This window comes from Meleagris gallopavo, chromosome 1, assembly GCF_905368555.1.
Source record: "Meleagris gallopavo chromosome 1, MGAL_WU_HG_1.1, whole genome shotgun sequence".
NCBI classification, from domain to species: Eukaryota; Metazoa; Chordata; class Aves; order Galliformes; family Phasianidae; genus Meleagris; species Meleagris gallopavo.
In genome coordinates this window covers 130123814-130150686 of record NC_139404.1, presented here as the reverse complement: position 1 = coordinate 130150686, position 26873 = coordinate 130123814, and the positions used below count along the sequence as shown (strand labels likewise).

The following is a 26873-nucleotide window of genomic DNA, read 5'->3' as shown; positions in this document are numbered from 1 at the left end:
AGGTTCATAACTGTCTTGACCTCAAAAAAGAATATGTTGCCAGGGTTTGTAGGCTGATTACTGGAGATTTGAGCCTCTAAGATATGTTTACAGGAAATGTCTTCTGATCTATGTTGAGGCTGACTATGTGCTTTGAATTAGCATTTCTTTGCAGCTCTACTGTCATGTGGTTCATCTGCAGTTGCTTGTCCTCTGCAGAGGTTCCTGCTCCTCAAATTTGCCTATAAACACAAAAGGCTAAGGCAGTTTTTCCCCAGCTTGGTTCTGTTAAAGGGACTTGGTCTAAATTAAAACAGCTGTCACAAGCTGTTTTGTTTTATGCTTTTTCCTATCAGTATTTTAGATTTTAAAAAGCAAAAAAACAAACAGAACAACATGTTTGTGTGATACTAATGTGCAGTTATGCTGACAGATATGAGGCGAAGAGAAATGAGGAGAAGCAACAGGAGGCAGTAACTTGTATCAGCTCAACTCCCCTCTGAGTCAGGATAAGGGCTAGCTTCTATCAAAGTAGCAGTGTTTTTCTCTGCTTGACTGATGACAAAGCCACACTTGGTGTCATGATTCAAGTACTCTTCAAAGATGTTGGCAGCACATGTAATTCAGAAGGGAAAAAGTTAGTCGTTCATTCTTCTCTTGAGTGATTTAGCTGCTCTCTAATGAGTGAGAAAGAAGCATAGGGAAGAAGCAGAGAGGAAGAGAAAGCAAGGGATTTCCAGTAGTTCCAGTCCTTTCTGTGTTTGTTTTGTATCAAACTTTCAGGTGATTTCTCTATAGGGAATAGTATGTTTCACACTGCAGGAAGCAGGAATAAAGGTACAGCACATTTAACTGAGAACTTATGAGAACTGATGTTCTTATCAGTTTGCACAGTAATCCTGTTTGCAAGTGCAAAGTACTGGGATGAAAATGGCTATTTATGTAGTATTTCCTTACAGTGAAGGATCTGAATGGCTTTTAGTATCTGGCAGCAAGCACTAGGGTTTGAAATGCCGTCATCAATCAGTTGCAAAATGATTTCTGTTTAGTTCTAATTAAGCAAAAATACACTGCAGTCTTTTGAAGAATCTTTTCCTCATCATTTCTTAATGCAGAAAACCAGAGATGGAATATGCCAAGAAACTGGTACTCTAGTGTGGTAGTAGTGCGTTACTACACTCAGCCGTGGTCTTGATGCTGCTGCAGGGCCATATAATTTAAGAAACGTACAATGGAGGCTAAAACAAAGGGGTTTGAATCTGCACCCACTTAGGCCCTTTCATAAGCAAGTGAGAGTGGCCTCTCTGGTCTCACTGCCTGTGCATGTACCACTGATGTTCAGTTCACTTGTTGCAGGGAAAGCAAGCACTTCAGTGGTTCTAAATCAGGTGCCAAAACACTATTGCAGTGCAATCAAAAAATACCAGTGATTGCCTCAAAGCTGAGAGCTCATTGGCAGACTAACAATTCAGTGAAATTGAGCTGTGGTAGAATACAATCTAAAGGAGGCGGGTACCTGCAAGAGATGACACTGTGGTAGGATATCAGTAGGGATGGCTCACAAGCACTACAGGAGATGCAGTATGATTTGCTTATGGCCACTGAACCTAGTCATTTTTAGTCATAGCATTTATGTAAGATTTTTACATTCATTATCATCCCATTTTCATATCTTCATTTTAAGTGAAATGACTTACCACGTTTACATATTTACATTAAATGCCCTGAAGGTGAGTGGTGGTAAAACACATTACAGGGTTATAACTATAGTAGCAGGTCTGTTGTGTCAGCGCTTAACCTTGTGACTGTGGCTGGCTGTGACTTGCTCAGTGAGTAGCTTGTGCAGTGCCCAGGAGCTTTCACAGTATGCGTCATGCTTTTAGAATGGAAAAAGAAAAAATAACTATACTAAATAAATGCATTCGTAAGTCATAAATAAGTTATAAAAGATACCATGTAGGAGCTTTATGTGCTTGCACTGAATTTATCAAATGGCAATAATTAAAATAGTAAATGATTTTGCCTTGCATATTGCATTTAACCTTGAACAAGGCTCCACATAATATCATATGTCTCCGTCCTTGTTGAAGAACTCTCCAACAGCCAGAGTAAGTTAAATGCTTTGTAGCTTCTAAGGCTGTCAGATCAGATGAGAAACGAACCTCAAGTTTATTCCACTTTCACCTTGGGCCATGAAAAGAGAAGAAAACTTGAGCAACTTATAGCCCACTTCTTTGAGGAGTCTTGCTCCTGTAAGAAATCTTACATGCTTTGCTGACGAGTGCATAAAACATGGGACTGTATAGTTTCCTGAGCTGTCGAGTCTAATGTCTTGTTAAAGCAATGGCGTAGTGTTTCTTTTATATAAATACCAAATTTTTCCTTGACTGAATTAGCATTCTTGGTTACTGTTATTTCAGTTAACAGAATTAAGATAAACATTATGTTAATTCTATTTTCACCCTTCTGGTGTTTGTCATGGTATTTCTGGAGACCAAACTGTATGTCGTCACAGCCTCCATGTTTCTGAGCTTCACAGTCATTTGAATTGCTCTGGTGAGGCTGCCTTTCCATTGCCTTCATAAGCCCTTTTTCACACAGGTTACAGACTGCTCAGCGTTCAGCCTGCAGTAGCCAGTATTTCTGACTCAGTCTCATTGCTGCTTTTTGTGCAGCTCATTAGCTGTTAAACCCCAACAGGATATCTGCTTTTATTGTGGGTGCATTGTCTGACATTGAGGTCTTTCTTCTTCACTTTTTCTCAACTGTTAGAATCTCAATTTAAATCAGAAATTCTTTTTCGTCTATGTGGTTTCCTCTTAGTGTTTTCTAGCTCAGTCTGGTTTCTTTTATTTCAGTGCTGGGGTATCTTTAATAGTTTGATTTGAATGTTCACAGACACCATTGTAAGCTGACAACATAATCTTAACAACTGCATTACAAGTCTGAACACTGCTTTATTTATGAATCTCCCTTGAATTTAACATTTTAAGGAGTGTTCTGATTGTGACTCATCAGTATATTTTCCTGTGAACTAAAGTTTTAGCTTTCTTAATCCTCCTGTGTATATTTATAAATTTTCCCCACTTGGATATTTTACTAGAGAAGTAACTTCTTCCCACAGGAACAAGTTGTCTTGTCTGCTTGGTTTTAGCAGCACTGGACATATATAATAACAGGTTGTCTAGCAGTCAAACAATTTGCCAACGGATGTTTTAGGCCCTGAGCAACTTCAGACCTAAGGGATGGCCCTGTTGTGAGCAGGTTGGCGTAGGAGCCACCCAATGGCCTTCTGGCTGGGAAGTCAGAACTCCATTCTGGATGCACTGATGTTGCTTTTTGGGGTTGAGCTTTTCTTCCATGATGTCTGGACTTGCAATATGCTGGGACATTGCAAATGGGTGATTGTGACCGGCTTGGGTTCAGGCAGACTCTGTTTCATTCTGACAAGGAAAAGTTCCAAGATTTTTCATGCCATTAAAATAAAGAAAAGCAAGGAAAAGATGGGTTAGGTCTGAGATGGTCACATCTGGTCTATGGCAAGAAACAGCAACCAGTAGGAGTGCATTAGAAGAAGTCTGGCTGTTGCCTTCCAATGTTGAGGAGATCCAGAGCGCTCAGCTGGCTCCTGGCCTGCACTGTCCTGTGTCACAGCCCTTTTCCATTGGTTCATCCGTACTTTGATCTCCAGTTTGCTCCATCATGCTGATCCCCTGCTTTTTGTAGAACATTTTACTCCAGGGTTTTCTTCTAGAATGTGTGAGTTGGAGCGATCGTTCACTCTATCGGCTGCTCTCTTTATAGAAAGAAGCGCTGAGCCAGGTTTTGTCTATGATCTTACCATACTCACCATCCCAATAGGTTTTGCACTATCAAATGCCACAGTTACACTTGTGCCAGGGTGTGATAATCCTGCTCCTTGTTTACCATTGTAAGACACTTTTCAGCAGGGAGCTCCTGCTTCATTTCAGAAAGTGGAAACCTAAAAACACAGACCAGTCCCCCCACGAAATAATGGATGTGTCCAGAGATAGGGACTGAGAAGAGACCACGGGTGAAATGTTAGATGGCTGCATGCTTTGTATTTGTTTTACAATGAACTTGGCTAAGGATTCTGAACTGATTGATTTATGGGATATTTTATCCCATTCCACATTTTGTGGTAGGAGATATCTTCATTGTGCTTCTCGAAGGGGAAAAAGAATGTTAAGATGCCTGTTGCTTAGATGTGGCAAGTGTTCTTGATGTGGCCAAAGGCAGTATGTTCTTTGTCATAGTGAGTTTTGGAAATAAGAGGCGGAACTTTCGAACCTCTCCATCAGTGACATCTGAATTCAGTCTGGGTCTGTAGAGCATGAAAATTGCTTGGGGGTCTCTGCAGAACAGAGTAAGTTCTCAGTTTGGCTGTTTGCATTCCCATTGCCTGGAGAAACCTCTTAGGGATGGTTTTGTGATGCCTTGTGGTGATCTGTCACTGACTGCAGCTGGAAGGGGCAGGCAAAAATTAAGAAGAACTGAGAAGCTGTGCTGGGTGAGCAATTGTTGCTGTGATATGAAGTTGCTTCTTTATTAAGCTTCATGTAGTGCACTGGGTTTTTTACAAACTTAATAGAAAAGTTGCTTTAGTTAAATGCATGCTTTCATTAATATAGTTGAAAGAAGATTAACGTCACTGTCATTAAGTGTAGAAAGGTACAGCAACAGTAGCTGGTTCTTTGTTCTCAGAACTGATGCACAGTCCAGCCTCTGTTTCCAATGGTGGAGGAGCTACATTATAAAATGTCAACATTTAACATTTTTAATGAATTTAGTGATTATTTTTTTTCCCACTTGCTCCTATATTTTTTTATAGTGTTTTTTTTTTTTTTCTCCGTGCAGTACTGGCCTGTTTGCAGTACTGGTTTGTTTGGATCCATTCAGTCAGAAACACTTTGTCCTTTTTTGTCTTTCAGGCTTTATTTAAAAAGAACTGGATGCCCAGGCTGAATTTCATCTCTGAAAGCTGGAGAAAGGTAATGGCTTTAGTGATTAATACTATAACGTGTGATGATCTATGGACACTGAATCCAAAAGTTCAAAAATGGAAAAAGTTAAAGGTGATAGAGCAAAAGTAACTTCTTTCTTACAAATGAGAAAGTGCTGGCAGGGTTCTGCACCTGGTATCAATGGTATGCTTGTGCTATTTTTTGTATTGTGGATACTTTATTGTATTTACCAGGGGTTTCCTGCTGTCTTTTGGTGTGTTGCCAACAGAAGCTCAGGAAGACTGTTAGCTAGTGACAGTGTAAACTGAACACATCTTTGAACAGTTGATGCACTTCTGAAAGTTTTTGAGATTTAAAACATGGCCTGTGCAGAAGGCCAATATTTGTAACCTGTTTCTACTATAAGAGTGAATTGGTGGTTCTTTAGTTTTCCTCCCTTGAATACTGAGTTAGTGCAGAGGGAGGAAAGCAGATCTGCTTTTGTGATCATTGAATATTGCTGTAGCATAGCTCAGTATCCTTTAGGTTGGGAATGGAATCTTGTTAGGCCATTTGTCAAGTGTTTCCTTCTTCACAATGAGAGCTGCTTTAGGTCCTGTGATGTGGGAGTGTGCAGAGGTTAATGCTGCGTGACTAGGCCATGTGGCAAGTGTGTGTCCTGATAGGCCTCCTGTTGGCAGTAGACTCTTGTGAGGCGATGCTCTTTTCTCCTCATTTTCAAGCAGAGTTCAGTGCTGGGGCTCACTTGCTTCCTGCAGGCCACAGCAGCTTTCAGTGGGTTGTATGGTGACTGGCTGCACCTGACATCTGGGATTTCAGAGAATAAGAGAAGTGGTGGCACATGTGCTGATGATGCAGCGATACAAAGCAGGCAGCCAGACAAATAGAGGCTGGAGGTTTCCCACTGGTGTGGGAATAGGAGGCAGTGAGAGATGAAATGTCATACTTGTGGTCTTGTGGCTGGTCGTGTGCAGAAGTTGGGAGGGAATCCTCAGTCTCCTCATCACTGATATAGTACCCCCAGTGTCATTTTAGAGTTGAGCATAATGAGTGTTGCCTTAGAGAACAGTTGTTACTTCTCAGAGACATTTTTTCCAATCCTGCTAAGGGCAAACAAGCTCATTTGAAAGCTTGAGCAGAGCCAGTAAATGCACGATCTCATGTAGCAGTTGCTTTTCTTGTATCATATACATGTCTCAGTGCAGACTGACATCAGTTACAGAGAAGTCTGGAGGGGTTTATTACCAGAATTGTACCTAGATCTGGGACCGAAGCAAGCTCTGGCCTAGGTTGTTTCACTGTGGCAGAATGGAATGCAGTACACAACAAGACGCTTTGGGGTTAATGTGGGGACTTAATTTTTCATTACACCATGCTGAACGCTTCAGTTAAGAATAGCTTGGGAGTCCCGACATGCATTTGGTCCCAAGACATCAGGGATGAAATTGCCAGCAGCAAATTAGCATTGCTAGACCCTGGAGCTAGCTTTACCCAGACTTAAAAGGAATTGCAGTAATACAAGTCATTCATGCCATCTTTTTTTATTCTATTAGCCATTGTCTGCATGGGGAAAGATATGCCTGGGGCAATCCTGCATCTCCATCCTGTTCAGTGCTGCTTCTTACAGCATTTTCATTCTTCTCCAAGACAACTATGCCTTGTCCCCTGTGGGTTCTGTCTTCACACTCTCAAAGAAATCTATGACAATAGCAGAAAAAAAACCCAGCATTTAGGGCTCCCCTTCAGGGACAGCACATCATCCTAATTAAGCGTTTCTCAAAAATGGCCCTGGCAGCGCAATTAATTCCACGTAGACAGATCCCACAACTCATTTGAAGTATTGTGTTAGATTAGATCCAAAGAAAAAATATGGAAAAAAGAAAAGAGAATGTCATCCATTTCTGTTTGCCTGCTTGCTTGATGTTTGGTACATGTTTTCTTTGAATTAATTTGGATTCAGTGGCTTCTTCAGTAAGAGTCAAGCTCAGTGTTGTGTATATCATGCTCCACATCGTTCTTTTGGTTGTACTGCCTCCTTAATGTGCTTGCCTGAGACATAAATTATTTCCAGTGGCACCCCTGTTAGGTAGCAGTCTTTGCTTTCTCTTCAGTCAGTGTCTGGATGGCAGCTACTGAAGGTGTACCCTGGTAATCCGTGTGCTAGCATATGTGACTAATGGACAAACTGCATGAGTGACTGACTAGGGAAAGATAATTGTCAAGAAGATTGCTGTGCGAGTAATGGTACTATTAGTTTTTACTACAGTTTTACTCTCTGCTTTTGCTGTGTTTTATTTTCTAACAGAAACTAGTACCCATTAGTTTGTTCGTTCTCCTCCTTTTTCCATCTTGCCAGCTTGTAAATTACATTGAGATGCAGAGCAGCAGCCTTGTGTGAATACATGGGTGTGTTAAACACACAGTAATCATGTTTCGTGGGCCATCACGTTCATCATCCTCTTGTTAGGGATAAATCAATTGAGTATGTGGTGACTGATTGGTGTGTATAATTGCAGTAACTATGTGTGCAGTTGTTACGTAATACAAGGCACTTGGCCTTTTAATAATGTTCTACATTACATTAAGTGTTTTTCTATCTGACTGTTGATTCAAGTCTGAAGGATTAATCATGACTTTAGCAGTGCAGGCAGAGACAAAGGCCTGGGTCTGAATAATGTACTAAATGAAGGCATAATCAGATTGAATAGAGCCTGAAAGCAAGGAGAAAGATGAAAAAAAGGGGTTAGAGGACAAGAAGATACGCAGCTAATGAGAACATCTGTAGAGGGCAGAGACTTTGGGACAGGAAGCTTAATTTCAAATGTTTTCTGAAGAATACAATAATTTGTAGGTTATTACTTTGTTTCTTTATTAGGGGAACTTTTGTGTCTTTTTACAGGTATTTAACCTATAACATGTTCTCTGCAAGCACAAAATAAATTAGGGGCAGTCTGGCATTAAATGCTACTGTTATATGCAGGCATTAAAATGTTTGGAACATTATTCTTTCCAAGTTTACATTCCATTCAATAACATACTCATTTTATCCCTTTGCTTGTACTTCAATTATAAAGTTATTACAGTGTTTAGATTACAAAATTTCCAGTACCTAATTGTTAATAACCTCAGCATTATCCTTGGGAAATGCTTAGATGAACTATACAAAATCACTGTGAGCATTTTAGGACTCACTCTTTCACTAAAACATGCTGAGAGGATAGCACTTAATCCAAACCATCTAACCCAAACCTCAAGAAAACTTCCCAGCCTACTGCTTTCATTCTTGCAAACTTGGTGAGTGGATCATTTCCACTTTCAGTTGTGGAGCTTCCAAGAAGTCAGGTTAATAATAAAACCTGCATCTGGAAAAATCTTAGCTTTTCTACTGATTTCAGTAGGACTGTACCTTATAGTTACAGTTTGCTCTTGTGCTGAGTTACTGTGCTGAACTAGTTTATTGAGGTGCCCTGTAAGTGCAAATTTAGACAGAATCCGTGCTGAAGTTTTTAGCTGTGCTTTTCAGAAGGAATCTTAACCAGCTGTTTTGAACATTATGGCATGTACAGTCAGCTACAAACCCATTTTAAAGAGGTAGTGTGTACGACTCAGTTCTCCTGTTTGAAGATCAAATCAATAACTAGGTGTCTGACCAGCCAAGGCATCTGTAAAATTCTTGCCCAGGTTGTCTGAAGGAGACAAGGTGCTCGTACTTTTAACAGGATGATTGATCATTAACAGGATGATTGCTTGCAGCTTAAGAGATAAATAGACCAATTTGGGTCAAAAAGAGAACTTAAAATTGCAGACTATGTGAAATAGTTTTTGTGTGTTTAAGGTATTTATATATATATATATATATATATAGCACACGTTCAGCAACATGTGTGGTGAACTAATAGAGATACAAAACTGCTAAAGGAACTCTCATATAGAAAAAAATGGTTTATACATTCTATTGAACAATTTTCTTAAATGTTATGAAGTATTTATCCTCGTAAAAAGCTTTTAAATTTTATCAGGAAAAGTACTCCTCCGCACAACAACTTAGCTGCATCTAAGATGCTTGAGACACCCAGTGAATCAAGAAGTCTACGTGAATGCATTTAACAGTTTGTGAATGTAAGAAATTGTCCTAAATGGTTGAAGTTTATGGTACTTTTCACCCTGTATTGAGTCTTATGTAGCACAAATTTGCACTGGGTTTTTGCATAGCAAGTTAAAGAAGGGCCATAGCTATATTTTGCTTTGCTTCTTCTCACTTGAGGTCTCAGGAGATTTTGAAAAGTCTTCGATATTCCACTGATAATTTCACATAACTCTGTAATTTCAGAAGAAGCAGATGTTTTTGAATCTTGACTATTTTTAAAGAATTCAAACTTTCTGGCTGTCACAGTGACTTGCAAATTTGCTGCGTAATCACGAATTTCTTAAAGATTGCTATTTAATGGATAATTAAAACATAGCTCAGCTACTAAGATTTTTTTAAAAGGACTTTTATAACTTTATATTACTGAATATAATATATAGCTGTAAGGAAATTGAAAATGCGATGTAGGCAACTTCAGAGTTCTTAACTTGACCTTAATAAACTTAGAGAAGAATTGAAGGAATTAATAATTAAAGACATTGAAAGTGAATAGAAAGACGATGAAACACAATCTATTTTCCTGAGATAGGTCATGTCAGACTGACCTAGTATCTTTTTTTAATAAGAAGACAGGTTTTCTTGAAAAAGAAAACTGTGCTAGATCTGGTCTCTCTGGATTCTACTGAGGCATTTAGTATGATGCAGTTTTGAAACTATTGTTTAAGATAGAGGAGGATTAGTTGAGTGTAAGAGCTATGAACTCAAGGAAAAAAGCAGCACAAAGAAAAGGGGAGACAACTGGACGTGGATATGTAAAATGAACTAGTTATACAATGAAGTTAGTTGACTTAGTTTTCTCAAAACTTTTTTTTTCTTTTAAAGTTGATGTTGTTATGATGTTATACTGAAAGCAGGCTGTTGAAACTTCCGGATGGGACATTCATTTCCTATACACTACTTTAGGTGAAGTGATTGTACAGGAACAATTAATTTTACAATTTGTAATACTGAAGGGATGGAATTCAACACAGCAAAGTGTCAGGCCATACGCTGACAGGAATTCACTTTGCTGAGTGTAACCTTGGTGTCAAAATTAGCAGTATAATCTCTTACATAATCAGTGGAAGGAGGCAGATTTTTAATTAGGCACCAAACTCCCACTTTTCTCTCTTGACTGTTAACAAGCACCTGACTCTGGCATTTGTGCTGAATGCCTGAAATTGGATGGTGCTACAGCCCCAGCTTAGGAAGTAATGCAAGACTCTTTTCCAGCGAGCAGAAAGTTCAGCAGCTGAAGACTTTGAAGGAGAAAGGTCTGTGTGAGGGAAAGTGGGTTAAGGTTATTGCAGTCCAAAAACTTGAGCTCATTGTGTAACAGATGTGGAGGAGGGCTACAGGGATGATCAAAGGAATGATGTTACAAGAGAAGTCTGAAACAGCTGCGTTGGAAATGTCAGGAAAGCTAGGAAAATGTGAATTTTAATTGCTCCAGCTGTGTAGCTGGAATAACGAGGAGCTTGGGATTGTGACTAACATCAGCTAGGTGATAACAAGCAGGATGTCTGTAGTCCACCAGAGGACTGATGGCAGTCTATATAACAGCATCATATTGTAGAAAGGCAGTAATACAGAAACAGAAGTGTCCAAATACATGCTTTAGAGAAAATGTGAACTGCATATAGATATTTAAGCAGCGTAGGTATGTGTATTGATAATCCCATAATATCAGACAGTAATCAGTAAGAGAATTCTTGATTTATTTTTAAGGAGGAGCTTGAAGATTTATGAAGGACAATTATTGCTTGGGTTCTTTGGATTGCTTGTGGTAGCAGTGGTAATGTGAAGACGGTTTGACTAGATGATCTTGTAGGTCCTTTCCAACCTTGTGATCCTATGATTCTATTTTGATTCTGTTTGGCAGCTTGTGCTTTTAATCATTAGTGTATAGTGTGAGACTTGCTGCCTTCTCTGTTGCCCTGTGTTACCTGTAGTGCACAGGGAAATTTTGTGTGATGAGTGGACATCAAGAAAATATGTAGGGCTGGACAAAGGTATGTAAATTTAGCCTGTGGTAAAGATGCCTTTAGAGGCAGATTGTTGGGCAGCAACTCCTGACAAGTGAAAGAACAGTTTGCTCTAAAGTGAAAATTGTGGTTGAAGATTCCTGATGTGTCTGTAGTGACAAATGATGGGTGCAGTATTTACAGTCAGTGACAGCCACTGCCCCAAATACCTCCTTAGTCTGACAAATGCTTAAATTTGCAACTGTCTGCTAGTGAAAAATTGCTTGTTGCTTAGATGCTAGTTTGTCTCAGCACCAGATTCAAAATGGAGCTGAATTCTTTGAGTAAGGGTGAGTAATGCATTTTCTGCTGTTGCAAATACTGAGCTATTCAGCATGAATTGATCAGCAATTAAGACATCGATCCAGTCATTCTTTAGCAGGATTATCCGTAAGGTAGCAGGAGAGAAATGCCACAGCAAGAAGCCTTTTAAATGTACTTCTGGCAACGCTGTTTAGTTCTCCAGTTACTTGTTTATTAATAAGTGCTTAGCTTGTGTTTTTGAGGCTTTTAAGTACCTAGAAGAATGTCAGGAGAGAAGAGTGCAACTTCTCTTATTTATTTTTTTTTCTGCTTCCTAATTAATGATTACATGCTGGTACTGAGTAGTTATTGTTCTGTGGAAGAAACAGTTGTGTGATGATCTCACAGTCCTTACTTGGAGAATTGCCACAGTAAAGAAAAAACACTGTTTATGAACTGAATTGTTAATAGTTTGAAAGGGGAGTGTTCTGCTGGAAACACAGAGCTTGGGATGATGATCCAAGAGGGTAGAAAGCAAAGGGAGAGGACTGAGAAGACAAGCCTTAAAATGTGAGTGCTTTTTCAGAGTTCCTGTTTTATTAAAGTTGAGGTCAACTCCCTTAGATTTAGAATCTGTGTCCCACTTTGGGTTTAACCTTTTTTCTCTATTCTGGGTTTTATTTAGCTCTGAGACACGTTTTGCTGGCTATTAAACGTTCCACTTCTGATTCGAAGATCTGTCTTAGCCTTTCCCTGAATGCTGACACTCGGAGCATCTCAGACTTGCATGGCTGTCACTTATAGGATTTCCAGATAAATGGGAAGAGCATCACTTGATCATATTTTCCTTCTCCAGAAACGTTCATGATTGTTGTATGATCACTACATGATCATGAGAAAGATCTGCTTTTAAGTTTCAGGAAAAGGGCTTCTCACATTCCTGTGAAAGAGTGAGAGAGGGGAATTTGCAGTAAACCTTTCTTTCCCATTACAATTAGGTTGTTTGTAGGTTTTGGATTTTGTGATAGTAGTTGTGTCTTTATTTGGCGTGGGATGGGGGGGCTGGCTAACAGAAACAAAGAGATAAAAACAGAAGTCTTGTCAGGTTTGGAATACTTCCCAGGTCTGCCCAAAAACTTCTGTAGATCACTATTAAACATGAGATGTTGGAAGACTAATTTAATCCCATTTCCTACTCTATAATGATAGATACTTAAATCTCAGAAAGAACTCCCTTCTGAAGTTCATGTTCCTCTACACAGTTCTAACTGGCTGTCTGTTTTGCTTAATGTTGGTACAGTTCAGTGAAGTGTATCCCATCCACAGAGTATACACCTTGCTTAACCTTTTCATGGGGTGTTTAGTCACAGTAAACACTGTCCAGATGGCTTGTTCACACAGATCCTTAAGCATGGATAAAAACTGAAATATTTTCATGTGATTAAACAGAACCTCTGTGAACTGTATCTCTGTTAAACTTCTGTGCTCTACAAAAAAGGAGGTTGTCCAACTTACGTGGCTCTTTGTCATGGTATTTTTAATAGTATGTTTTCTGTTTGGATGGACTGTATGTTATAAAAACTAAAAATGTGCTGAAGTATTTGGGGGAAGGTTTTAAGGCAAGCATGACAGGCAGAGAATGTCAGTTTATTCAAATATGTTTATGCTAATTCTGCTTTGAAATGAAAATATATCAATTTGGGAATAATTATGTACAAGATTGTTTTGTTATTTCCATATAAAAAAAATCTGAAGACAATTCCCATTGGACTTTAACCCTAGAAATGCTTAGAACACATAGATGAAGGAGTCTGAATAGTATATTGTGGCTCAGGCCTCTGTGAGAGCGTGGTTGTCCTTGAAAGAATTTTAGAAATACGTTGTCTGAAATTGTACTTCAGTGTTGACTTTTTTGCCCATGCTAACATGAGCACACAAAGACAAAGATTTAAAAAGCACTACTCAGCTGTTACCACCAAGCTATATTGAGTGGAATATTTGAAGACTGATCTCGAGTTTCTGCGAGGAAGTGTTTTCGCTGTGATTGTACGTGTTCACTTTGGTGGCTGACTTTCCTTTAGTCAGATGTGCTATGATTTTGGTAAGGTGATTTTTGGAGCTGTCCCAGGCAATTGCTTAATATTTTCAGACATTCAAAGTAGAGATGTCGAGAGAGCCGGTTGTGTGGAATAAAGTCCAGCTGTGTAAACCTATAAGTTTGGTAGATTTACCAAACAGGTTAGACTGTTTACCAGACAGGTTAGACTGTCTTGCAAATACTTCTTATAATAGGGTTTCCATCACTTCCCTTGGGAGCTTCATCCAGGAATGAAGAGATTTCCACCTTGAGGTGTGGAAATTCTTCCTTACAGAAATAAAATCACTTCTTTAGGAAAGAAAAAAAGAATGCTAAAAACAAAGTTGAAATTATGGCAAATAAATGATTCAGATATTATAGAATTGCTTAGGTTGGAAAAGATCTTCAAGGTCATCAAGTCCAATCACAAGCTGACCATACTACTCTAATAACTCTCCACTAAATCATGTCCCTGAGCACCACATCCAAATGGTTTTTAAACACATCCAGAGATGGTGACTTAACCACCTCCCTGGGGAGCCTATTCCAGTGCTTAACAACCCTTTCTGTAAAGAAATGTTTCCTGATATCCAACCTTATCCTGGCACAGCTTGAGGCCATTTCCCCTTGTCCTGTCATCTGTCACCAGTGAGAAGAGACCATGGTAATAACCATGGTATCACGGTAATAATCTCTTTGTAATAGGAATACAGAGAAGATAGTAAACAGTCAGACTTCATTCAGTTAGGCCTGGTACCATATTCTGCAGCAATGGCCAATTTTTTATGTAATGTTATTACCCACTGTGAGAAGAATACTTTTTGATAATGTATCTCTATAAGTAGTTTAGTTTGGATCTGACTGTAATTTCTTGGATGTTTTTTGAGCATTTTAGCAGGAGATGTTACTGTTTTCACACCCCAGTCTGTGATGGTTTAAGCTTGACAAAGAATTGCAATGGTCAGCAATATGAGTGATTTTGATATTTTCATTGTTAGTGAAAAAATGTTAGAACTGCTTTTGTTTGTTACCATTTCATATTTTATATAAGAACTAAGGAAAAGGGAGATTAGAGCTTAGGGGTAGGAAGTAATGCAAAGTACTCTATATCAACTGATACACCGTCAAGCAAATGAGTTCTTTGCTAGTTCAAGGGTGAATTCTTTAGCAGTAAGCTGAAAATGACTGTTAAAGAGAAATTCTAAAGCAATATCTGTTATAAACATTTCAGATGAGAGGTAGCATTTCATTTCTGAATTGCAAATTTTAATGTTTTAGAGTTTATTTATTTCTGTAGTACTTCTCTATGAATCAACTTCAAAATCCATATGCTATAATAAGAAGAAAAGCCTTTTCTATTTTGGATTCATAAATATGACAAGTCTTCGTTTTGCATGGTGCCTGTTGGTACATTTGTCCTAAGATAGACAATGGGTTATATGTGTTAACCCATTTCTGTTGGTGGGTTGTCCTAAAGTCAGATAACATTGCCATGCCGTCTTTTATTTCTTTTAGAAGAAAAATAGGAGTAGAGAGGTTCTTAGATAGTATTTGATGTTAAAGGGGGGGGAGAAATGGAAAGCAAAACTTTTTGAGGACTGATGTTTCAAGAAGGCACCACTGGGAGCAGTGGTTATGGAACCTGATGGACAAAACAGCCAAGCAGCTCAAGATTGAGTGGGTCATGTGGCTGTATTTTACCATGAAAGTTTGCTTGGTATTTTTTATGCTTTATGGAAAAATGTGCATAGTGGTACTCCAGATTATCTGCAATTGAGAGCTTGAATATTTTGTTGTAAAGGGAAGAGACAAAACATTTCTTATGACTTTTCTTCAAGCTTACAATCTTAAAGCAGCTTGCAACTTTTTTAATTGGTCTTGTTTAAAAACTGCTTTTTCTCCTTCCCCAGAAACACTAATAAGTACCAGTAAGTACTTGGCATTCATAACAAGACATCTTTTATTAGATTAGACAAAATAAGTCTACTAAATAGAAACATCACAGAATAGTCTATGCCCAGCTGCATCTTAAGCAGAGACAATACCGACATATTGTAACTTAATGTTTTAGCTCTGAAATTATTTCACACAAAAGGCATGCTATCTTCTGTTTGAAGGTTGTTTTCCATGCTAGTGATCAAAAAGGAAAATCTCAGCGTGGGAGCCAAAAAGATTGTTATTATGAAGCTGCCTGAAAAACAGACACGACATTTAGCACACAGTCATCTTGCCCAGGACTAGGAAAAAAGTCACAGTAGACTTAAATAAACTATTGACTCTTGAAGTCTGCTTTGTTATCTTGGCCAAATAAAGAATCCTTTTCTGATATGACAGATTAGATTGGAAAAATCCATTTAACTAATTCTGAGCACTCTTGTGTTGCTTATGCAAGAATGACTTGTGGGTGTCACTGCGAAGGAAAATAGAATATGCTTTATATACGTTATCTTGGCATCAGCATTGCCCGCTCTCAGGTAGAAAAGGCAGATGGAGCTGCAGTCTCATGACGTTTCCTGTTACACTTGTTTAACTGCAAGCAAAGCTGTCCATTTGTGTAGTGGTAGTACTAGTTTAAAAACTGAAATGATAACAGATATCTTAATGTTCAGATCAACTTAACAGTACGGCCAGACTTCTGTACTTCCTCATCCCTTCTAGGTCTTTAAAAGCTCTGCTCCATTTATAAGTTTGGAGTTCATAGTACCAGTCATTTTAATTAGCTACGCAGCTTGGTGGGGTTTAGGTCATTTAAAAATTTGTAGTTCAACAGAAGCACGGAGAGCAACATTTTGGTGGCTTTATTGTGAATGGAGATACCAAAGGTCATAAAGAACTCTGATAATTTCACCTACAAGGCAATAGTGTGATTCTGTAGCTCAGTGTATGTGGAGTGGTCCTTAAAATCTTGAGGGCTTTTCAGAATGCAGGACTTAATGAGTGCTCAGGTTTGTTGAATGCATGCTGATACTGATGTTTCTGCATCACCCATAGTAGCCTGAATTTCCACAGGAATTTGATACTGTTATTGATTCAGTATTAAAAGACCTTCTGGGCTCAGTTAAAGTGGTGGATGCCATGTGTTTCAGCCAGAGATGCCTGGCTTTGCTCCTTATAGGTGATGCCAGACTCTGCTTGTTTTTTAACTTACTTTGTTAGTAAATTATTATTATTATTATTATTATTGTACCTCACTAAGAACTATTTATCATGTAGGATTTTAGTTGTGCTTTGTATTTTCTTTGCTTGAAAATATGACTTTTTTTTCTTCATAATTGAATTAAGAAGTTATTATTAGACTTTCCCTTTTCAGAGCAGGAGAATGCCCACAGAGGTTTTGCTCACACTTTCCAAATATAAATTTACTTCTAGATTGAGAACAAACATGGAAAAATTTAGAATGTTAAGTGAGTAATTTGTGTAGTTCTGAGCATATGGAAATAATGTAAAATGAAAAAATTACAATTTGGAAATCATAGTTGTCCAGTTCTTACAATTTATAAGGTGGTGGTTTTACACTTTGTCAAATGTGCAAATAAGTTCATGAGAAGTGATTAAGGAAAGTAAACTTACTGTCAGTAGCTTTAAATCAGCTGATACTGAAGAATTGTTTGACTGGAATGTTTTCCAAACAAAACCATCAGAACACTTTTTTTTCCCCTCCATTTCTGTTTATTCACATGATTCAACGGATCTATAAAAGTGACCATATTGGATGATGCTAATACGTTTTCTATGCTTCCAACAGCTACTTCATTTACTGTATTTTTACATATCTAATAACAGTATTTTAATAACTTCGTTTTTAAAAACTTTACTAAAATAATTATTATGACTTGATTCATTTGTATGCTGTTTTATAATTTGTATTTATATTAAAAATATAAGAAAGATGGTAAACTATTGTAGAGTGTCCAAAGGGGGTTAAGAAGTCTGTCTTCTTGTTTCATCTCTGCATTCTACTTCTCTTCCACTCAAATCCTCTCTTGCCAAACATTTGGTCACCCAGGCAGTGTTGATTCAGTGGTAAACTAAATGAGAGAAATGATCTACTCTAAAACTAACCCCTGAAAAGCCTGGCTAGCTTTCAGCTTTCCTGCTCACTGTGTGGATGTGCGAAATCCTGCTTTGGCACAAAGAGAGATGAAGTGACTGAAGGAACTGGAGCTGTTTAGTCTGGGGAAGAGGAGGCTGAGGGGAGACCTTATTGCTCTCTTCCAATATCTGAAAGGTGCTTATACTGAGAGCGGGGTTGGTCTCTTCTCACTGGTGACAGATGACAGGATAAGGGGAAATGGCCTCAAGCTGTGCCAGGATAAGTTTAGGTTGGATATCAGGAAACACTTCTTTACAGAAAGGGTTGTTAAGCACTGGAATAGGCTCCCCAGGGGGGTGGTTGAGTCACATCCCTGGATGTGTTTAAAAACCATTTGGATGTGGTGCTCAGGGACATGATTTAGTGGAGAGTTATTAGAGTTAGGGTAGTATGGTCAGCTTGTGATTGGACTCGATGATCTTTTAAGGTCTTTTCCAACCTGAGCAATTCTGTGTTTTTCAGGAAGTTTTCAAATCAGAAACAATTGAGAATTATTGATGGAAGAATGAAATGGAACATCATTAAATTTTGTAATATTACTGTCTGATTTCACTTCTCGCAGAAATTAACCTTTTCTTTAGATAAAGAATTTTTGGCTGTTTCCAACAACCAGTCATTTCCCAATTTTAAATTTAAGTCAAGCAGTAACACAATTAAAAAGTTGTAGTTCTGTGATGTGATATATTATAATTCACAGCGATATCACTGCGAGCAGGCAATCACTTTGTGCTTCCAATGGAAGCAAGTGAATTGTGCTTGGAGTGTAGATGTTATCCCAGCAATCACAAACTGTCCTGACACTGTTATGTCTAGCTCTCATTTTTAAATCGTTAGTCCTTAAAGACTCTTTAATTGAAGCTGCAGAGATGAGATCTTCATGACTTAAAATGGCTGGGAACTCAGTAAAATTAGTGCTCCAAAAATTTATCTCCAAAAAGAAAAGATTTCTCTCCAAAAATACAGGAAGTCAACAGCATCTGTTGGTGCAGGTAAAGTGTGAAGAATGGCATTAAATTCCGTGTTGGTTCTTTATACTCAAATCATTTATACAGACAAAGATTAAGTGCACTTATATCTAAAGCCTAAAAGCTCTTGTTGTTGATATAAACAAAATCTTTGCAGTCTAATCCAGGATTCATTACTTTTCCTGTTTGAGTAATAACAATCAAATAAATGCTTAATAGAGTTGAAATGATTGAACACACACTGTGCCTACCTCTTTTTTCTTCTTTAGTGCCTGCCCTGTTTGTACTTCTCAAGACATTTGTTATCATACCAGGCCTGTGTTTTTCTACACAGCATCGTCATTTCAGAGTTGTAAAATCATGATGGCACCATGCAAAGATAAACAGAAGTAAAAACAATCAATCACAGACATCTGGGTGATTAGAGAAAGTGTTGTGAGACTACACCAAGTTAAAACAAAGTTGCAAGCGGGTCAGGAACAGTTCAGACAAAGCAAGCCTGAAAAGCCCACATCCTCAGGCCTTGCAGCCCCCCACAAAGCTAATGGATGGTTGCTAGTGCTGGCTGTACGCTGTCACCGGGCTACAGGATGACAGCACTCCAAGTGCCAGGAGTGAGCTTTGGTGACACACAAGCCATCATGGTACTGATGAGAGTGAAGTGTGGAAGTCTAGGTGTGATCAGAGCGCTCGTACAGTGCTTGTCTCCTGAGTCCGGGAATACAGACCTGGAGGCACCTCACAAATCCTAGCCTTGCTCATTGCGTTGTTTTCTCAGTCTCTTTCACTGCCTACTCTCAGAGGGGACTGCAGGTTTAATTAACCTTTTGCTTCCAGCCAGTCTTTGTACTCACTTTTTGGTCCTGCTCTTTTGCCAGAGGGTATTGCCTCTTCAGTCTCGTAACCTGCTACTGAAAGCGGTTTTGATTAGATGGAGGACTGTGAACTAATGTAGCTGAAATGCAGATACCAGTGCTCATCTGTCCCAGAAGAGCAAGACAGGAAACTGTGGGCAGAAGCATCATCCCTGGTGCCTTACCTTGGAGAGTTGACTGCTGAGCTTGGCAACATGCTTATGAATTTCTGAGGTATGGTGGGAGGAAGACAGTAATTCTGAGGCACCTGGAGTGAGCAGGAGAAGCTGGCATCACTGTTGCTAGCCTTCAGCATAAAAAAATCGTGAGAGTGACTTATTCATGAACTTAAAGAGAAGCAAATAATTTGGGATGCATCTTTTACATTTCCAGACTTTTCTGCATTTGAGAGAAGCTTGTCCCAGAAAAAGTAAGATTCTGATCAACTTGGCCTGTAGTAACATGTCTGTTTTTTAAGGCATGTTAGTGCTTGGAGAATTGACAAAATGATGACATTTGAGCTCATTTTTTCAAGTACTGAATGATGCAAGAATATTTGCCCTTTGTCCTCACATAACATTTGTATCTTTTTGTGGCTGTTGCTAGCATCCCTGCTGGAATTATTATTTCTTTTTTAAAGTAAACTTCTGTTTACTGTCCTCTATTTCACATCAGTTCTGAAGACTGATTAGTAGCCACTGCTGAAAACATACCAGTCAATGGAGATTACAGTTATTTGAAAATTGTTTTAAAAAACCCTAGGCCCCAGAAATGTGAAATCCATGGCTATAGGGTGTAGGAGGCCTGTTTTTTCTCTAAATTTTTGTCTGAAATGTTTATTATGTTTGGTCTGTCAGTGCATGGGAATGAAAGAGAAGAATGTTGTTACAACAGAACGAAAAAGATGTTGCACAGCACATGCTGCAGCTACACAAGTATTTACTATCCTCTCTTGTTGAACGGACTGCTTTAGTCTGTACTGCGTTGGATTGAGGAGATATGCATTTTCTAAGCAATTAAACTTATTTGTAAGTTAGTTTTATCTGTTCACAGGCTTTCAGATGTTTGTTGATTTTACACATTAAAACAATCTGAGTAGTAGTGATAGTCTTTTCAAACATTGTCTTTCCTCTCTTAGAATTAGCATCATAATGTCTACTTCATGGTATTTATTTTCTATAATAGCTCATCACACCTCGACAGAGAGTATAGTATTTCAGTAAGGCTGATGTTCAAAGCCAGAAAGCCTCCTGGAAATTTTCGCAACTGGAGGACAATAGCTGAAGTATGGTATTCTAGTAGAAAACTGCTGATCTTACATTGGAAAGTTATTTATAATCAAATCCATAGAAATATTTCAAAGATATTTGGTCTGATTTTTGTAAGGCTGCTTCAAGGAGACATGAGCCACTTATGGTCTATTTTTTTGTAGGTCACATGCTTTAGTCCAGTTTGTGTTACTCATTTACGCCTCTTTAGTTCATCAGTCAAATATGGCAGGTTTCAGTATATTCCAAATATTTTTCCAGTATGTTTTAAAAATGGCCTATGTCTGTCAGTATATGTCTTTTCCACACAGTTGTTTTTCAGTAGCTCTGCTAGAAGTTAAGAATCCATTTAGTGAGCTATAGTTGCGTCCTGGTGGCAGCAGTTGAGCTCATGTTTGACATGGACTTTGATTTTTGCAAAAAAACGTATCTTCTCTTCAAGTTGGTATGCAAGTAATTCTGTGTTAAAAATATATAGGCAAATAAGTTGGTCAGCAAATTTGAATGTGTTCCTGATTTCTGCGAACAATTTCACTAGGCCTTGCTTATGTCTTCCTATTTCTTTTTTCTTGCCTCACTAACTTCTAGTGCTTCTGACAACACGATCACTGAAATGAAATTATTGTTGTTGAAGTATAGAAGTATTTGTTTCTTGGAAATTTCAGTTTTAACCTGTTGGGGTTTTCTGAAAATCATCAGTGGTGCCCTTGCCCGTGACCTGGAGCGAGCAGGTGGTGACATTCTGTGACCTCTGAGAAGTTGCTTCTGTGTTTGATGGAAAATGAAACTTTCTTTTGTGGAAGAGAGATGTTTGCAGCTGTTCCTTACCTACACAGCACAAAGGCGTGGACAAATTACTGTGCCTCCGACCCTGTCACTTCCTTTCATTCTTCCTCTTCTCGTTACTCTTGATGAGAATGCAGCTACAGTAATGATGTTGTGAAGGACGGGGGGGATGTGTGTGTGTGGAGGAATAGGGTCATACATCTGTGTTGTTTGAGCCAGAGCACGCCTGCTGTGTTGGGCCCTGCAGATGGAGGATAACGTTGTCCCTTTAGATGTCCCTGAGTCTCTTCCTGCTCCTTCCCCAGTGCCTGTGCTCCTGGATCAGTTTTGAATATGTAACAGCTGTATCTTGCTCAAGGCCAGCTTAGAAATAGGTTCATGTTTTTCTATCCACGTTGAACTTTTCTGCTCCATGTAATCCCAAGTCCTATATAGTTGCTGAGAATCAAACAGCTTAGCTTTCCACCGTTCTTCAGAGCTGTCCTTCCTGTTGGCTGCATCTCCTCAACTTACATTTGCCTTTATCTGGCTGGTGGAGGACCCTGCAATTTCTCTCAGAAAGTACTTCTGCTTGCTGTAGTCCCCTTCCCAGATAGATACAGGATATACCAGGAGTTTCTGGTTCCTTTCTATAGACCCAAAAGTATGTAGCTCAGCCAGGGTCCGTTGTATTTTCACTTCTGGCTTGCTTCTCTTGTGTGTTGTTGTTTTTTGTTTTTCCATGAGAGAACTGCTGTGCTTTTTTCATGTTGTTTAATCCCACAGCAGACCCATGCTGTGCTTGGATTTCAGCTGTAGCTTTCCTCAGCTCTTAAAGCAGAAACTGAGGCAGACATTCTGACCCTTTTCTATGGTTTCTCATAACAATTTAGATGAGAAAGCAAACCAAATCTTGAGGGTCTTTAGCCCAACTCCTAGGAATCTAGACAGGATTTTCTGGATGAATTTGAAGTCTCTGTCAGTGCCAGCAAATTAGAAGTCTCTGCATGCTGTCTAAATAGATTTTCAAGGAAAGTATGATGGCAAAACTGGCAGCTGTTGCACACACACCCCTTCCTCTATTATGTCTTAGAGGTTCGTCTCACTGCTAACCCACAGGGTAGTGAAAAAGAGTTCCTATCGCTGTGGCAGCTGTCCCAGCGAGGCGTTGAAGTGAGAACTGTGGTGGGAAGTGCAACCTATTGTTGGAGCGTGTGGAGCTGGATAGTTATGTGTTCAAGCTGCCAGCATCCCACCACTTGGAAGAAGGAGTTGTTTATGTGACTGCAGAAACAAATCCAGGGAAGAGCCTTGCAGTCAGCGTCTTGGCCTCTCCCACACTAATTTGGGAAGGTTGGGATAAACAAGCAAACCATTTCATTCTTCAGGAAAAATAAATGAAAGCAGCACAAAGGAAATAGATATCTGGAAGCAAACAAGAATTATCTCATTTGAAAAGGCATACAAAATTGCTTCCATTAGTTATTGTCTAGGCAAGCATAGTATAAGAAAAAAAGATGTATCAGAAATACACGCACAAACCATAGTTTAGAAGTACAGAACAAATGTTGATGGAGAGTTGTGCATCAACAGATTTGTGTTAATCACATCAGTCTCCAGTTTTGCTATGCTGCATCAATCCTGTTAATAACTTTTGTGGAATGTGACTCCCACACAAAAATTTATTTTGGATTTTCTAAATACATGATGCTGTGTCATGTTCTGTGTCAATTAATTATGTCTTATTGAAAACACGTATGTTAGAGAAATAATTCATAGATTTCTGGTTTGCCCCCAGCTGCTACTATGTATTTTTAATTTATATAGATGTTTCAAACAGCGAGTGTAGGAATCACAGCATATCAGAGAAATACTACATAAAAATCAGGAGTGCTTGGGAGATTTCCTGTGTGCCTGTGACCTTGTAGGTGAAGCATTTTTGTCTAACTGGGAAAAAGTAATGTCAGGAAAGTGAACTGACGTTTAGTCTATGACCCCAGAGCATAGTCCTGTTGCACAGCTGAAGCTCAATGTAACCCAGTGGTTTCAGAGCAGAATGTCAGATCTGATCACCCACATAGATAACAATGCTAAATGTAGTTCATCTTGTGATTCCCAAGTTGTTTCAACCAAAATAAACTGGTTTTAAGTAATGCTGCATCAGTCTATGAAGGGGTTAAGTATTATGTATAGGTGGCTCAGACAGATCCCTAGACTTTTTGTTGCAAGCAAAGTTTTATTAAAACTTCTGATTGCAAGTGCAGCTTCAGTGCTTTTATTCCTCTGTGTTTTCTGTCCTACAGTTTCTCATTGCCTGTATGGTGGGGGATATTTCTCTGGCACCCATCATGTCAGAGAAGAGAGCTTTCCATCTTTAATCAACAGCAGGAGCGAGTCTTCTAGTTAACTTCCACTTCTGGTCATACTCTGCTGGGGTTTTTTGTTGCTTGTTTTTCTGCCGTTCTTCCCCTCTCTCCCACCACTGTCCTGCAGCAGGAGGAGCTCAGGGCAGTTATGCTGTTTGTTCTTCCAGTTAGAGCAATGCTGTTTCTGTACCCAGAGCATCATGGTTGTGATGAAAGACAGATTTAGAAGCAAGAGGCTTTAGGAGGATGCCCAAAGGACTGTTAAATTCAGAAGTATGTTTGCAGTCCAAATTCCTCAGTGGCATCTATGTTCCTTGTTCTCTTGGGTCTGTGTGGGTAGTGTGAGAACCCCAGGTGATGTGGAAAGAAGTCTTCCCATGCTCAAGAAACTTTACTATAACATATCTTGCATATTTCTTGTGAAAAGCATAAAAATTTAGAGAAAAGATTATCTGTAAGCTGCTAGAATTTCTGTTGGCAAAACAGTGGAGAAGGCCAAGGGAGCTGGACTTCAGACTGTTATGTAGCAAGGCTCATCGTTTCTGTGGCACTGTGGTGTGCTCACCATGATAAAAACTCTTCTGCAAAATGAAACAGAGCTGAGCTTTTTCTTTTTTAGTTAGCAAACCTGTGTGTTACACTTAATGCTCACTTTCACATGTGGGCGTGCATAATTTGGTGCTCATAGAAGGGAGTACTGAAGAAATAGAAGTGTTGTGATCATGTGTGATATTAAAACATTACCTCTTTAAGCTAAGAAGAATGCTGGTTGTATTTTAGTTGTGAATATAGACAGTCATAATTTCCAAAAAGAAATGAGTGGCCTAAATTACACTTTTCTATTAAAAGTATGCAGATATGTTTTAGAGAGAAAATTGGGTTTTTAGATTAATTGAGTTTGCTGAAGCTTCTCACGACTTCATAGTGAACCTTCATAGAAGGATTGAGAATAAAAAGTGTGACTTGGGTTTGTGCATAAGTAAGTGTGAGAGGGTGGAAAGGAAAGGAAAGAGAAAGCAAGCTACTTCCTGCTGCTAAAATGGCATTTTATCTAAATATCACTGAAAGGTCACCTTTGGGGATTTGCATGCTGCACAGATGCATTCCTTGTAACTTGCTGAAGTCACACCCTTGATCAGAGTTCTGAGGAGGGCATCAGAAGAGCACAGAAGATGGTTCAGGGCAAATTTTTTGTCTATTCTTGATGATTAAGTTTTTTATCAATGGGAGAAGGAAAAATTGAATCATCCGATGAGGGGAACCTAGATTTAAAGGGCAGGCTGAGAGGGAGGACTTCTTTGTGGAGGTGACAGACTAGTGCACCTGCTGAGTATATTCTTGATGGGGAAGTAATTTCAGTGAGAAACAAAGGTCCTGTGGATGCTGGCACCACTTGCTTTCTTTTACCCTCCCAGGTGGCATGTTTACTATGATGTTCTGGGTCAGGGAGCTAGCGAGGGGAAGTGAAACTGGTGTTAACCCATGGATCTGCATTCAGAATTGAAACAGTTTTTATTTGGTCACCAGCGGTGACTGGAGTTTTTGAAACTCATGGGAAGCTGCTCCTTAGGACAAATAAGTGAGATGTAATTGATCTTACGGCTGCATCTACGTTAGCAGTTTGTTTCAGATTAGGAGTGCATTTCTGAAGTGAATCTTAGTTGTCTGTTGCTGCATTTTTGTTCACAACTTGTAGCACATGAGTAGTGCTTCTTTTGCCTAAAACTGTTGGAGGGAGCACACTGCACATGCTCCAACCACTGGTATGTATTCAGTCGTGGAGCCAAATTAGCACTGGACTGTGGTGCTAAGTAACACATTGAGATTGTGTGCCGTGTGGATATCAGCTTTTGGCACCAGCTGTTTCATTTTACAGACCCTATCCTTACCAACATACATATATCCTGTGTATTGCTCATGTGAGTTTGGCAGGAAGGAAAAATCTGATTTTAGGTATCAAGCTCATGGCACTGACTTTTCCTTTTGCTGTGATACACATCAGATTCAGGACATTCAGTGCTGTTGAATGAGACGGAAGAGCAAAGTGCTCGTGAGACTGTAAAAAGTAGTTGTTAATTCATGTCAGTTTTAGGAGACTTTCTAGAGCTGTTGACCTTGGGTTGATGCTCTGCTCTTATACTACCTCTGCAGCCAGGAACGATAGAGTTGATTCAGACCGTCACCCTCAGACCCTGATGCAGGATCAGTAAAGGTCCTTCTATCTTCCTTTGAAACAACTGTTGGAAACGAAATACTGGAAGTACTGGAAGATTGGTCATCAGCCAGCCTGACCACTCTTGTTTCACTGCTAAGTTTGGATGTAAAAAAGAAGAAAAAAAAATACTTGTATGATAAGTATACTAGAGATGGTGCTGTTACTTGGAAGGAAACAGAGTCATAACTTAGAGTCTGGCATGTCCACAATGACACAGTTAATAAGATGTTAAATTTAAACTTGGCCATGTTGAAGACTCAAACTATTTACGTTTCAGAAAATATTAATTTCCACTTTTTTCATCACTCACTGTATTGTTAAAACATTTTCAACCAGGGTACCTGAAACTTTTTAGTAAGATGTTATCTAAGAGTACAGTTGGCTGGAGGTGCCCCTTCAATGTTTAAAGAATAAAACAGCAGTTTAAGTGTCCCATAGCTAGTTTTTAACTCCATCTTGGAGCTGATGGTAATCAGCAAGATTGATCTCCAGGCATTTTTTCAAAGCATTAAATGAGCTGTTAAACTTTCTCTGCTATATATTCTTTATCTAGATGCATCAATAACATTTAGAGTTGAACTCTTCTTTCATTTTCTGTTTTGGCTCACCTCTGTGCCCTATCAAATGTTATAAACCTAGAGCAGTATGACTGTAGAAAAGCATGGTCTCAAAGTAGATTTTGAATGTAGCAGAAGTAGCTTTTTTCTCCTGCTTCTTAATTTGTAATTTGGGAAAATCCCATTTCTTACAGATGTGTGATGAATGAATGTCAAAAAAAAAATAGTTGTTAGAGTGAAAGGAGGCTTCATCTCAGCTGATGTGTTTGGTTCCAAGGATGAGGTAAGAGATTTTTTTCAAAAAAGGAGCAGATGAAGCCCCTTACCAGAACAATTTTAGCAATGAGACTATTAGC

General features: G+C 39.0%; 1 protein-coding gene across 16 annotated transcripts in view; it reads left to right on the top strand.

Annotated features, from left to right (window-relative positions):
• The window catches only part of INPP4A (inositol polyphosphate-4-phosphatase type I A), a 113198-nt gene that overhangs the window by 36073 nt on the left and 50252 nt on the right, over nt 1-26873 (top strand). For 15 of the 16 annotated variants that reach the window (XM_085213631.1, XM_085213670.1, XM_085213652.1 and 12 more), the window contains one exon: nt 4932-4991. The gene's annotated coding sequence lies outside the window, so the exon portion shown is untranslated. Of the gene's footprint in view, nt 1-4931; nt 4992-11907; nt 11928-26873 lie in introns of those variants that run through there. The other variant, XM_085213624.1, reaches the window with a different exon arrangement.